Here is a 13,199-nt window from a genome sequence, read left to right as displayed (position 1 = left end):
TATATATATATATATATATATATAGAGAGAGAGAGAGAGAGAGAGAGAGAGAGAGAATTATAAATATACACCAGACAGAAGGGAAATTGCTATCCCTGTATTCTGTAGAGGAATGCTTGATAACAGTAGGCAGAATTAATATTTTAAAACAAATATAATATCATATAGGTTAGATAATTTTTAATTCGTACTCTACTGAGATTCGAACTCGGGTCCGCGGGTAAACGGAACCCATCGCCTTGTCTGCGCACATGATCCCATATTCTCTTACGAATAAGCACACATCACCAAAAACGATGTTGCCCAATCGGTGTTATATGTACTCGTGCGTAGCAGACACTCGCATGACGATCAAGTAATTATTTCTCATGTATCAACACAGTCATTCCGGATTCCAGTCGAAAAAAAAAAAAAAACCTTAGTAATTAATTCACACGTATCTACACAGTCATTCCGGATTCCTATGAAATATATAATCTAACTCATATGGTGAATAACAATCCATTCAAGTGCCCTGTACCCAGCAAGGGATCACGTGTGTCAGGGATTGATTACGATAAATGCAATAAACTGACAACGAACAGTGTGAAACTAGTATTTAGCTAGCCTGAGCGCTTTCGACTCTTGAATGAGACTTTTCCAAAGGCAAATACAAAACACAGGCAAGACAAACAAGTAAAACAGAAAAACGGTTGTTTGCGAAACTTTACATGGCTGTTTCTTCTCCTCCCGTGGCCACACTTTTAGTGATACAACACTTATTACAATTGCTCACAACCCCAACTGTAGTCCCCAAAACAGGAAAGAAGAGGAATCTTACTGGATACGCCGCCTTAGAACATTTAAACCAAGAAGACTAGAAAAAGACAACCATTCACAAATAAAATTATATTTTGCAGCCGACACATTTTCTTTTAAATAATTCTCTAAATTTGCTTAATACCCTAAGACTACTATAACGATAAAAGATCCGGGATATAATATGCGCTTACATAATATGACATAAAATAAGAGATGTCGTTATGGCTCATCAATTTCTAGGTCAATACAAATATTTTCCAGAATCAGCAACAAGCTGAAATAAACTAGTTGACACATAATAAGAGTTAAAAGGTTGAATTCCCGTAGAAACAGCCATTAAAGTTTCGCAGATATATATATATATATATATATATATATATATATATATATATATATATCTTCACTCTGTGTCCCTGTCTGTCTGTTTGTCTCTCTCTCTCTCCCTAAAACTCAGACATATGCCAAGGTCCTTTAAAGAAAGAACAGTTGAGCTACCCACCCGAGTGGAGATATTTTGCAAGAAGCAATATACGATGTTGCAGAGTTGCGGCAGCATGAACACCGATAACAATGTTCAGAAGCTATTGTTAAAAGCAACGAAGCAAAACGTCTCTGCAATATTTACCCGCGTTCTCAGAAATGTGTTGTTATTACATACCAGCGCATAGACTTTTGTCCATCCCGCCCTTGTATAATACTCAGTGACGGGTCATTTGTGTTTATTTTGACTGAACTCGGAATGGAATTTATTTTATCTAACTACCAAGATCTGGAATTTTATGATGTTTACTATCCGCCCAACTTTAAAGACTTTACAGTGGAGGAGATAATAAAAGCGGCGACAGGCACATCATCGTTATAAACAAGGTGTCGCAATTATATTAAACGCTCGCTCGTAAGTATAGGAAGCTCAATGGCATTGGGACACAACAATCACAAAGCTGTATTCCTCGGAAAATACGAACGCTGTAGAAGAACGTGCCATAATGAGTTCTGTAAACACATAGGAAAATATTACGTGATAGCCTAGGGGCACGACACTACCTTGAACGTTTCATCGGAGTCAAATCACGCAATCAAATTTACCAGGGGTGTGGATCAGTTCGTCAGTATTATAAAGCACGCAGAAATAATTCAAAACCAGAAACACCTGTGGCTGCCCAAGCACAAACATATACCACAATAACAAATTAAACCAATAAAAGAGAAAGAAATGAAATATTAAACAGGGCTGAAGCTATTGCAGTTTATGATCCATTGACAAAATTTACGCATTAGAAAGACTCTTCACCTTCTACTTATTAGGAATATGCGTACAGTACCAGAGCTTAAACAGCTCGCGCGGCAGCATGAAATATACATACCAAGCGGTATGAAAAAAGCAGACACCCTTGAATTATTTAGACCCATGTTGTACTGAATTCACAGCTATCACCACCACCGATAGCCACTGCGGCAGAAAGAGAAGCAATCACCAAAAACTGCAACGAGAAAACAACTAATACAATTTGCACGTGACCATAATATCAGAATACAGAGAGCTGCAAGAAAAGATGACATCCTTGCTGTGGTAGGCGAGTATGAACAAATCCGTCGTCGTCGTCTCGCATCTGCTATCGCTAGTAAAGCGGCTGAGTATGTTCGTGCAAAGACATCATTCACAAAGTGGCCGAATTCAAATTTCAAAAACATAGTTTTGAGTTTGAAAATCACGTGTTGTTCGAGCTGACGGTGTCCTTAGCGCTGATCTGGTTATGCCGCTGAATCGTAACAAAGGTGGATTTAACAATACTATTCACAGTGGTGCTCGCGTAATCCTGAAAAGGAAAGACAGCAGCGCCATCAGTCACTAAATTTGCAGAGGCATTGAAAAGATTGGCGAAAAGCTGAAAAAATATACCAATGCAAGATTGGCATGGACTCTCTAAAATTAGACGCAAGTTGAGGTCCATCTCTCGCCTTATGGACCGTTTCGTGGATCCAGTTGCATACCAATACCAAACTGGGTATCATCATTGTCAGTTATAAACGGGGAATACTTTGACAATAGATCTTTCGAATGGGCAATTTTGTCGGTCAATGACAATCAAGACTTGTCCCGAAAATATTAGCAACACTTGGGTGAACTCACCTTTGGTGATACTGAATTTCCCTTGCAGGTTACCAGAGCCACACTGAACAAATTTCAAACACTTAACCCATGAATCACTGTAAATGTGTTCAGTTATGACAATGGCATTTATCCACTGGCACTATCTCTATATGGACAGAACGGGCTAACTCAGAATGAGTTGTTGTTGATGTGTAAAATGAAAGAACATTCAGTATCGATATTGCGCTATGTATGGATAAAAAATTATGATCAAATACTTAACGGACACAGAAAGAATAAGGATAGAAATACCCGTGCAGACGTTGCAAGCATACATTGAAAGCCCAACAACTACTAACCAGTAGTGACTTTAATGTCGGTGGTATCAGTTAAAAACCACAGCACACAATCATGCCAGAGCCTGTTGAAAACATTGTTAAATTCACGGCAAGACAAAGAAAGATTTTGAATGTGTGAAGGTTCCAGTAGAAAGCTCGGTTAACAAAGACACAAATGCGTTTGTTATCGAGCAAACAGTGCAAGTCGCTGAACCAATTCCAGATTTTGTTTTGTAGTGGTACGATGTGTTGGAAACATAGATCAGCCAGTCCTTTATCATACTTAGAGTACTAGCTAGGTATTTCTCAGATCGATCTAAGTTACGGCGCTTTGGATGTCAGCATCTGTGTTTACCAGCAGAGATAAATATGACAACATCTGTGAGTTCTTCGCAGCCACTCATTGCTGGATTTGTGAAGATGCGTTTATTGAAAAACAAAGTCCAACCAACAATGAAACTAAAAGTCCGGATTATAAAGTTCGTGATCGTTGCCATGTTAGTGATACGTTACAGAGGTGCTGCGCACAACGCATTTGGTTCGTATTTGAGCATTTACTCCAATGAAACAAAATTCGTATGCTGCTTGGTAACTTGCGGGGATACGATGACCACTTAATAACGCAAGCAGTAACCACAGCACCAGACTCTCATATAAGCGTGATCCCCAACAACATGGAAAAATACACGACGTTAAGTCTGGGACAAGTGCAGTTCATCGATTCGATACAATTTATGAATTTGTCCTTGGACAAGTCGGCAAACATTCTGACGGCGGTAAACTTCAAAATCACTCGTCGATACTGTCCAACCAATACAGATCTGTTGACGATAAAAGGTGTGTATCCAGACGAGTACATGAACGACTGGAGAAAAATTGCTGAAACTCATTTGACACCGATCGGAGCGTTTAATTCATCGTTGTCACGTAAAGGTATTTATGACAGCGATGACTAACATGCAAAGAAAGTTTGGACTGCATTCGAGAGCAAAATCCTCGGCGACAATAACAATCTGCATTTATGCATTAATGTGTTGTTGCTTCCTGATTTGTTTGAGAAATTTCGTGAAACGGTCATGCACGTGTACAAGCTCGATCCCGTGCATAATTTCTAGTCGGGTATGGGCTGGGATGCATTGTTATCCAAAACCAAACTCGAGCTTCAATTAATCACTGACATTGTTCAGCATCTGTTTACGGAGCGATCACTTCGTGACGGAATATCCATGTCAAGTCACATATAATCTAGTGCCAAAAGCCCAAACGTGGACGAATATAACCTCTCTGACCCCAGCAGTTAATCATGTGTTTAAGTCAGATAAACGTTATGGCTGAGCTATGATGCAGCCACTAACGGATGGTGGATTTCAATGGATCGACTATACGCACATTAACCTACACAAACACGTGCACCATCACATCACCAAAAGTGACCACGGATACTTCTTTGAAGTTGATCTGGAATATTTCGAGCATTTGCATGAGTCACACAACGATTATGCGCAGACCCTTTACATGGTTGTCTCAGTATCAGTGCGCTATCATTGATAAGTCCGGTCGCAAATACATTAAATGCACCAAACTGGTACCAAGTCTTCAGAACAAACACAATAATGTACTGCATGATGCGAAATCTGAAGTTCTATTTGCGATTGTGTATGCGTTTTATAAAGATTCACGGATTGCGTCAGAAAGCTTGGATGACTCCGTACATTCAGATAAATACTGACCGACGCACAAATGCCACCAATGACTTTGAAAATATCTTTTTCAAAGTCATGAACAATGACGTGTTTGGGAAAACCATGGAAAGTCTGCGGAAACGAATTCGAGCTTTTGAACCCAGAAATGTTTTTGATGGTGGGCTTATTGCCGTTCACATTAAATAAAAGATCAAAACTGAAACTGCTAAAACAAATCTATGTTCGATCGTCTGTGCTGGACTTGTCAAAACTGCTTTTGTGCAACTTCTACTATCACACAATCAAAGCGTTTTATCAGGATCGCGTCAATATGCACTACACCAACACCGACTCGTTATTGATGCATATCATCATCAATGATGCGTACGCGGACATAGAAAAACCAAGTTTGATCAACGAATCTGATACCAGTGATTGTCTGAGTAACGTCACTAAAAAGGTGGTTGGCAAGTTCAAAGAAGAATGCTCGAGCAAACTAATCGAAGAGTATGTGGGACTGCGATCCAATATGTACATATCTGTACCGAACAGACTTGCCTCAGAGTGACTGTAGTAACGGTGCTGGCTGCGAAATCATTTTCTGAGTTACAGTAACGGTCTTTTATTGAATTGCATTGTATGGTTTTAATAATCCAGTCGTTCGTTTGACTTTGATTATTTAAGGATGTTATGACAAATTGAAGTCGGGTTACCCATTCCTGAGATCTGGTTTCATAAATAATTTGTGCGTTCTGATGTTTGAATAACCGTTCTGCAAGAACATATCATCTTTGCTTACCAATCATTTAGTTCTAGTTTGTGCCATTCATACAATCCTTAGAAACGAATTCTGACTATTTTGAGTGTGTAATTGTTATACGTATCTTCAAAGGTGGAAAAAGATCAGTTTGACCTGAATAACTATAGAGACATATCAAACATTCCTGTTTTTCAAAAAGTAGTAAATAAATTTTCCTAACCTCTTAATACAGGGATTTCGAAACCAATTTGGTGACATTACTGCAGCCTTAATTATTAAAGAGGGAGTCCACCACTGTTTTGAAGGTCACTCGAAAGAATATGCTGCATTCCTGGACAAGGAAATGGCATTCATTGCAGAATGACATAAAAAAACGTTTCTATAAGCATTTCTCTCTTGGAGTTAAAGCAAAAGTGTGGAGATAGATTTCACAAATTTTTCGACATATTACGGCCTGTTTTTTTGCTAAACCGCCAATATTCGAAACCACACTCGATAAATCAAGGGGTAGGACAAGTAAGAACGCTATTAGCCTGCCTATTCTTTTAGTCATGATAACGGGCCTAATATCTTTAATGAAGTCAATAAAATGTGGAATACAAGTTGGTACCTTAAGCATTCTATGTGTTCTACTAGCTGATGACAGGACCATGCTATCCTCATCATTTAATGGCATGGGTCTTGTGTTTCGCAACCTTCTTGCTTATGCATCTAAGTGGAGACTGCAATACAATACAGATAAAAGCAATATTGTCATATTTTCAAAGAAAAGAATCTTGCACAAAAGCTCATTCATGCCTTTAGAAGACAGATTTCCATAGTTTCGTCAAGAATATATGCTGGGGTTAATCTCTCCACAGACCTTTCAAATACTGCTACAGTGAAACATGTCGATGAAAAAGGAATATCAGTACTGTATTTTTTGCTGGAATTATTTGGAGAAAAAGGATGGTATTAATCCGCTAATAGTGCTAAACACTGTTCGAAAATAGTTTCGCCTCCTATGATATATGGATGCAAAAATGGTTAAAATTGACACAGTCACAGATATATGTCCTAGATGTCTGTCAAAGAAAGGCTGATAGAAGAGTTATAGGTAGATCAACGCTCATCTAAAGATAAAACAATAAGCAATCTTGGACTGTGGTCAGTTGAGAGATATGTTGATAAAAGTATTATGTTTCTTTAATAACATCTGTACAACTAAAGGTACAGTAGCATGGAAAAGTGTGTTCAGCGGAAGAATTTTTTATTTCGTGATACTTGAGTTTGAGAGCATTGGTTTTGTTAAAGATATATACCTTACTCTTGTGAAATACCAGCTTGTAGACTTTTTCCACTTATCCATGAACAACCAACATCTGTATGTATGTAATGATGAACGGAGAGATGTAGTATCTTTGGATGGATGGATTTTGATGTATGATGGTGTGTATAAATGGATGAAATTTATGTGAGGAAACTTAGTCTAAAGGTGTGGTACCAAGTCATAATGTCTGTAAACATTTCTTTCTTAGCATATTTGCTTGTAATAATCTTTGAAGGTATAATTTCAATTATATAATAATAATAATAATAATGAGTTCTTTGTATAGCGCCTAATCTTTAGAAGCTCTAAGCGCTTTACAACATTAGACAACACATATAAGATAAAAACATATAATGATATGATTACAAAAACGAACACCATCAAACTAGAAAACATTAAAAAACATGCTGAGAATATTTAAGGTAGGAAACATTATTAGGTCTTTAAGTTTGTTCTTGGAGTCGAAACAAGTGAATTTTGAGAACACTCTTGAATGTGATCACTGTGACTTTGTGTCTAAGTTCAGTGGGCAATTCATTTCACATTGCTGGGCCCTGATATGCAAAAGAACGCTGTCCATATGTCCTTGTTTTCATAGTGGGAATAATGAGTATACGATTGTCAGAAGAGGAGCGTAAGTATCTTGCTGGTGTGTACACATGGGTGAGGTCGGATAGGTATGTTGGACTAGAGTCCGTCAGTGAAACGTAGCACAGAGAACAAATTTTGTATTTGATTCTGGATCGAATGGATATCCAGTGTAGGGTACAGAGCAGCGGGGATGTGTGCTCTGATCGTAGTACTCTAAGCATGATCCGAGCAGCTGTGTTTTGAACTTTTTGAAGTTTCTGGAGAGATATTGAGATGAACCAGACATAATTAAGTTACAATAGTCCAGTCTTGAAAGTACTAATGAACACACAAGTGTTTTAGTGGCATCAACTGAAAGATATTTGCGAACTGAGCTCATGCGTCTCTGCTCAGGATATGTATATGTTCATGACATGTTGGTGCAATGTGAGCGTACTGTCCAGAGTAACACCTAGGTTTCGTACTGATTGTGTGAATTTAATGTTGGTGTTGCTGATATTTATTGTTTGAGGTTGTTATTATTGTTGATGTAGAATTTAGCGCCATTTTTCAGCACACGATAGGCTATACATGGCGGCCAGTATTAATGGTGGAGGAAGAACCCGGGAAATCCCCGGAAAGAACCACCGACCCTCGAGAAGCTACTGGTAAGCTTTCTTACATACCCACATTGGTCGAATCCGAGACTCGAACCTACGCAGACAGAGGTGAGTGAGATGGCAGTGATCCGTAACGGAGAGCGCTTTAGACAACTCGGCCACTCGGGGCCCCCATTGTTTGAGGTAAAGGATATATATATATATATATATATATATATATATATATAATATATATATATATATATGCAAGTTATGTTATTTTTGCGGCCGCCATGTTTGCCACATTCTCGCTTGTTACAATGGTACATTATTTTGATAAAATCTTAGCGTTTTCCTCAGTACTTAGTAACACATATTGAGAAGATGTTTTGAAGCAGATATCGTGTAGATATGCGATTGTGTGTATACGCGCACGTGTGTGTGTGTGTGTGTGTGTGTGTGCGTGTGTGATTTAGATTTTCAACGTAGCTCTAACAATTTTAGTCTGATCGCTACGATGTATGTAGTGTGGCAGTTTATAGTGATATCTAGTAGTGGGGCATCATGCCTCAGGCATGCAGCATCATGTCCCACCCAGTCACAATTCCCTGGCACCAGGTTGACCAGTCCTAATACAAACCTCTTAATCCTGAGCGCCTAGCGAGACAGCAGCTAGTACCAGTTTTACAAGTCTGTGGTATGTCTCGGCTAGGTACTAATCCGCGACATGCGCATCCGAGGCGGACGCTGTAATGACCTAGGCCACCAGTGCCGTGACTTCTTGAAGATAAATACTGTTTATATTTCTTTAGCTTGTTTCACTTTTCCTCGAATTAATTGACACTTTACAGTTTATAGCAATATACCCATTTGACCACAACAAATAAAGTGTTTTAATTTATGAGGAGAAGGTTCGAAACATTTTTTTTTTTATAGTTGTAACATCTGCTGTGTCTAACGTTTGCTTTGATTTGATGTGTATTGGAGAAACGATTTAAAGAGAAGTAGCTTAGGGTTGTCATAAATAAAGTCCGCTTGCCAGAAAGCGGCATTTTCATAACCTGAGCCGACTGGTACGCTCTGAACCATCGCTACTAAGTAAGCGACTCTGCTATCTGGCGATTTGCTGTCCAAATTTCGATGTTATCCCAACGCCGACCAAATCTGCAGACACGTCTGTAAGTTAAAAGTAACAAAATAGTTCCAAACACTTGCGCGTACTGACTTATTTATTTTCATGACTTGCCAAGGACAATCTAATATATGTCTTGACTGTGATTGAAACAAATTAAAATTCTTCTTAAAAAATATGTTAACATGTGTATTACCTAAACTTCAAATTGCAAGTGCTTCATGCAGCGCTTCCGTGTAAAAATCGTTAGATTCGGAGGTGAGGACATGTATGCCATCAGGCTCTTCCATTTCAGAGGTAAGTAAATCTTGCATGCACTTGAAAGCCTAGATAGAACTGGTCGGTTGTGAAACACACCGGAGCTATTAAAGTTCGTCGACGTAGGTCACTTGATTGAGAATAAATGCAATGTGGCCCCTCACGTGAAATGGTTGGACACCCCTTAACTAATTATAGTCTATCGTCTCTTATAACAAAATTCCAATAATTCAGTCAACTTGCATATCAATTAACACTGAGGGTTGTCATCTTTTTATTTGAAAAAGAAATATCGACTGTGTATGAACTCTAGCTGAAATGCATTGCATGAGCCAGGCGTTTCCGCCAGTGCCAGCTTGAAGTATCTACCCACTTGATTGCAATAATATATTAAGAGATCGAAATTTGGAGATGTATATTTAACTGAGATCGGGCCTTTTGATTAAAACCTCTGGAATTAGATTTGTTTTAGATTTGTCACAAACATTATTTACTTAGTTTAAAGCTGCATCTTATTTACGTCGATTGTTTGTTGTGTCCCCATTTGGGTTTTGGCGCCATTTTTTCAGCACATATTTGGCTCTTTACGTGACAGCAGAAGAACCAGGGAAAACACCGACAACAACCATCGACCCACGGGAAGCTACATACAAGCTTTATGACATACACACGAGACTAAAACCAATGGGGACAGAGGTGAGATGGAAGTGATCGGTAAATGCGAGAGCTTTAGACCACTCAGCAACGCAGGGCTCCATGTGGCGATTTTACAACTTGTGCCGCGTATTTTCGATGGCACACGTGGTGAATTAACGCAGTCCTTTGGGTGGTGGACATCTGAAAGCCAGCATTAAACCACTGGCTTTGAATTGGCAATCAGACGTCCTTGCACGTACTGGACTGAGAGGTAAATGAACCACAAAACGGTGGTCCAATACAATGAACGAAATAACTGTTATTTTAGCGTTAAATTCCGATAATTAAAATAAACGCTTCCCCTATCATTGTTTAGTAATTAAATCCAATTCATTTCAAATTGATTCAATTCGAATATATAAAATTCAGTTTAGGTTCCACTACGTATCTTGCAAATTACTTTGTGCTTTTTGAAAATCAGGTAAAACTAACTACATGTCAAATAAAGTTTTGATAAATTCTAACAAATCGAGCTTTAATTCTAATTTAAACAGCAAAACAGTGAACACAGACACATGCTTTGCACCGAGAACTCATTAAGTATCAGCGATACTTACAACTGCATTAGAGAAGGACTTAAGTGTTCATTCTACGTCATGGATCAGCTGCAAATGATGTCTAGTCAGATATCCTAGTCAGTCTGAAAGAATATGCAAACTAATTGTTACAAATTACATGCCAACAACGCTGTCAACCAAACAGAAAATTTACTAATCTATGTAAGGACGAAAACGACAAGTGGAACAGCTTCATATTTTGTAATTGCATTTTTCTCAATATGCATATTGGAACCGATTCATTCAAAAGACATCGAACAATGTAAGTACCTCTGTGAAATGCTTTTTGGAAATCTTAACAACCCGAGAATCGTACCATTTTATTTATAAATTCTGCCGGTCGTATATTCCCACTGCGTGTCCTGGCAACACTCCTTGTCTTGGCCTTTTATACTTGTACTTTTTCTTAAATAATTTATGTTTGGGTGCCACGGTAGTTCAGTTGGTAGAGCTTCAGACTCGTAATGCAGGGGTCGTGGGTTCGATACACGCCCAGGTCAAATTTGGTTGGCAACTTAGGCATATAAAGTTGGAAGTGCAATTAATTCCCATTTCTTCGCTATGATATAGTCAATAATGAGTTTGAAGAGCCTTTAAAACTTACAAGAAAAACATATGCAAAGAAACATATATTGTTTATTTTTAATTTGGTCACTCTTGAACTTGTGTCAGACTTGATTTTTTTTCTTCACCTTTGATCCCGAGTGACCGAGTGGTCGAAAGCGCCGTCTCAAGACTCGGCTTGGCCACCGTGGATATATGAGAAAGCTTGCTATTAGTTTCCCGTGGGTTGATGGTCCTTGCCAGAGATTTCACGGCTCCTTCCTGCACCAAATATACTGGCCGCCATGTATAGCCTATAATGCGCTGAAAAGTAATTTTAAAATAGGGGTTGGGGTGCAAAAACTTCTTCTGCTATGAACTGCCATTGACTTCTCTGGTCAAGTGAATAGTATTCTTATGCTTTGTTTTAATATAGGTATCTAAAAATATGGACCTTTTTGACCTCACTTGTGTATTTGATTTTTTAAGATTTTTTTATACTAGGTCGCTGATTGCGGTAATAAATTTGTACATAAAAAGTGGTCCCTGCCCCCTTAAGGAAAATTGATAATTTTTTATGGTCCAGTCAGCCACATCTATTATACTTTTCTATTTCTTTATGTATATTTAAATAATTTGTATGCATTAGCTTCATTATATTTCCTTCCTTTTTCCATATATCACTTAGTATTGTATGTAATGCTCTTTGGAGAGGGAGGTAACTGTGTTTTGTACCTCAATGTGAGAACTGTTTACATCATGACAAAGTAGCATATTTTGGACTTAAATAACTAAATATGGGAACAAAATGGTAACCATAATGTATTGTCTTGCACTTTCTTTAGCTGTCAAGGTTTGCACCCCTATTTTTGATGAATAATATTCACATTTCAATACAGACACACAGAAACAATTGCATAGCATGTCAACATGTATTCTTAAAAGTAATTTTACTCCACAGGAGCAGACAGAATTCAGAGGAATCATACATAAACATACTGTTGTGAATAAAGAATGTCACCAGTGGAACGGTATTAGAAATAATGATGCATATGGCATATTACTTGCTATATTTTGATGAGAAGAATGAAAGTTTTAGCACAACGACATAGTTTCTACCTTCATGACCCCACTCATAAGTTGACATAAGAGATTCATATCTCACACTTGGGTGATAATAGGAAATGTTTCAGTGTTATGCATATATCTTGAAATTTCTAGGTTCAGTTAACAAAGGGGGAAAAGCTTAAAATTAGCTGGCAGTTTCATGTACTTGACAATACACATACAGTTTCTCCTCTGAAAGTCTTATGTTTTCACTGAATGTTAAAAGTACATCAATATCACTTGTTTCGTTTCTTTTTGCAGGTCTCACTTTGCATGTAAGAGATTAGGATTAATCGGTTAGTCATGCTGAAAGAAACAATAGCTTCAGTCTCATCCAGATACCCATTCTGATCTAAGTGCACAAGAGAGTGACTTTGACGGACATATTTAGTTTCTGCAGGAGTTGTTTTATGGTACGTGCTTATCAAAAGCCAAGCCGGTGAAATGCTTTTTACCTTGAACTGAATTTTCCACTGTAAATATTTGTTCTATACCTTATCTTATTATTTACTATGATTTTGTAAACTCCATAAAACATTAAAGTCAGTTGTAAGTAAATTGGTGTCTGAGAAGAAATTTCTCTGTTAAATTGTATTGAGTAATTTGTATATATATATATATATATATATATATATATATATATATATATATATATATATATATATATATATATATATATAGTCAATTTCATTGGCTATGTATCTGTGAATTTATTTTATATGTCACTTTGTAAGTTTTAGGGTCACACACATCAG

This window comes from Sinohyriopsis cumingii, chromosome 16 (genome assembly GCF_028554795.1).
Source record: "Sinohyriopsis cumingii isolate HCF-2022 chromosome 16, ASM2855479v2, whole genome shotgun sequence".
Lineage (NCBI taxonomy): Eukaryota > Metazoa > Mollusca > Bivalvia > Unionida > Unionidae > Sinohyriopsis > Sinohyriopsis cumingii.
The sequence above is the reverse complement of the archived record's forward strand: the minus strand, read 5'-3'. Positions refer to the sequence as shown.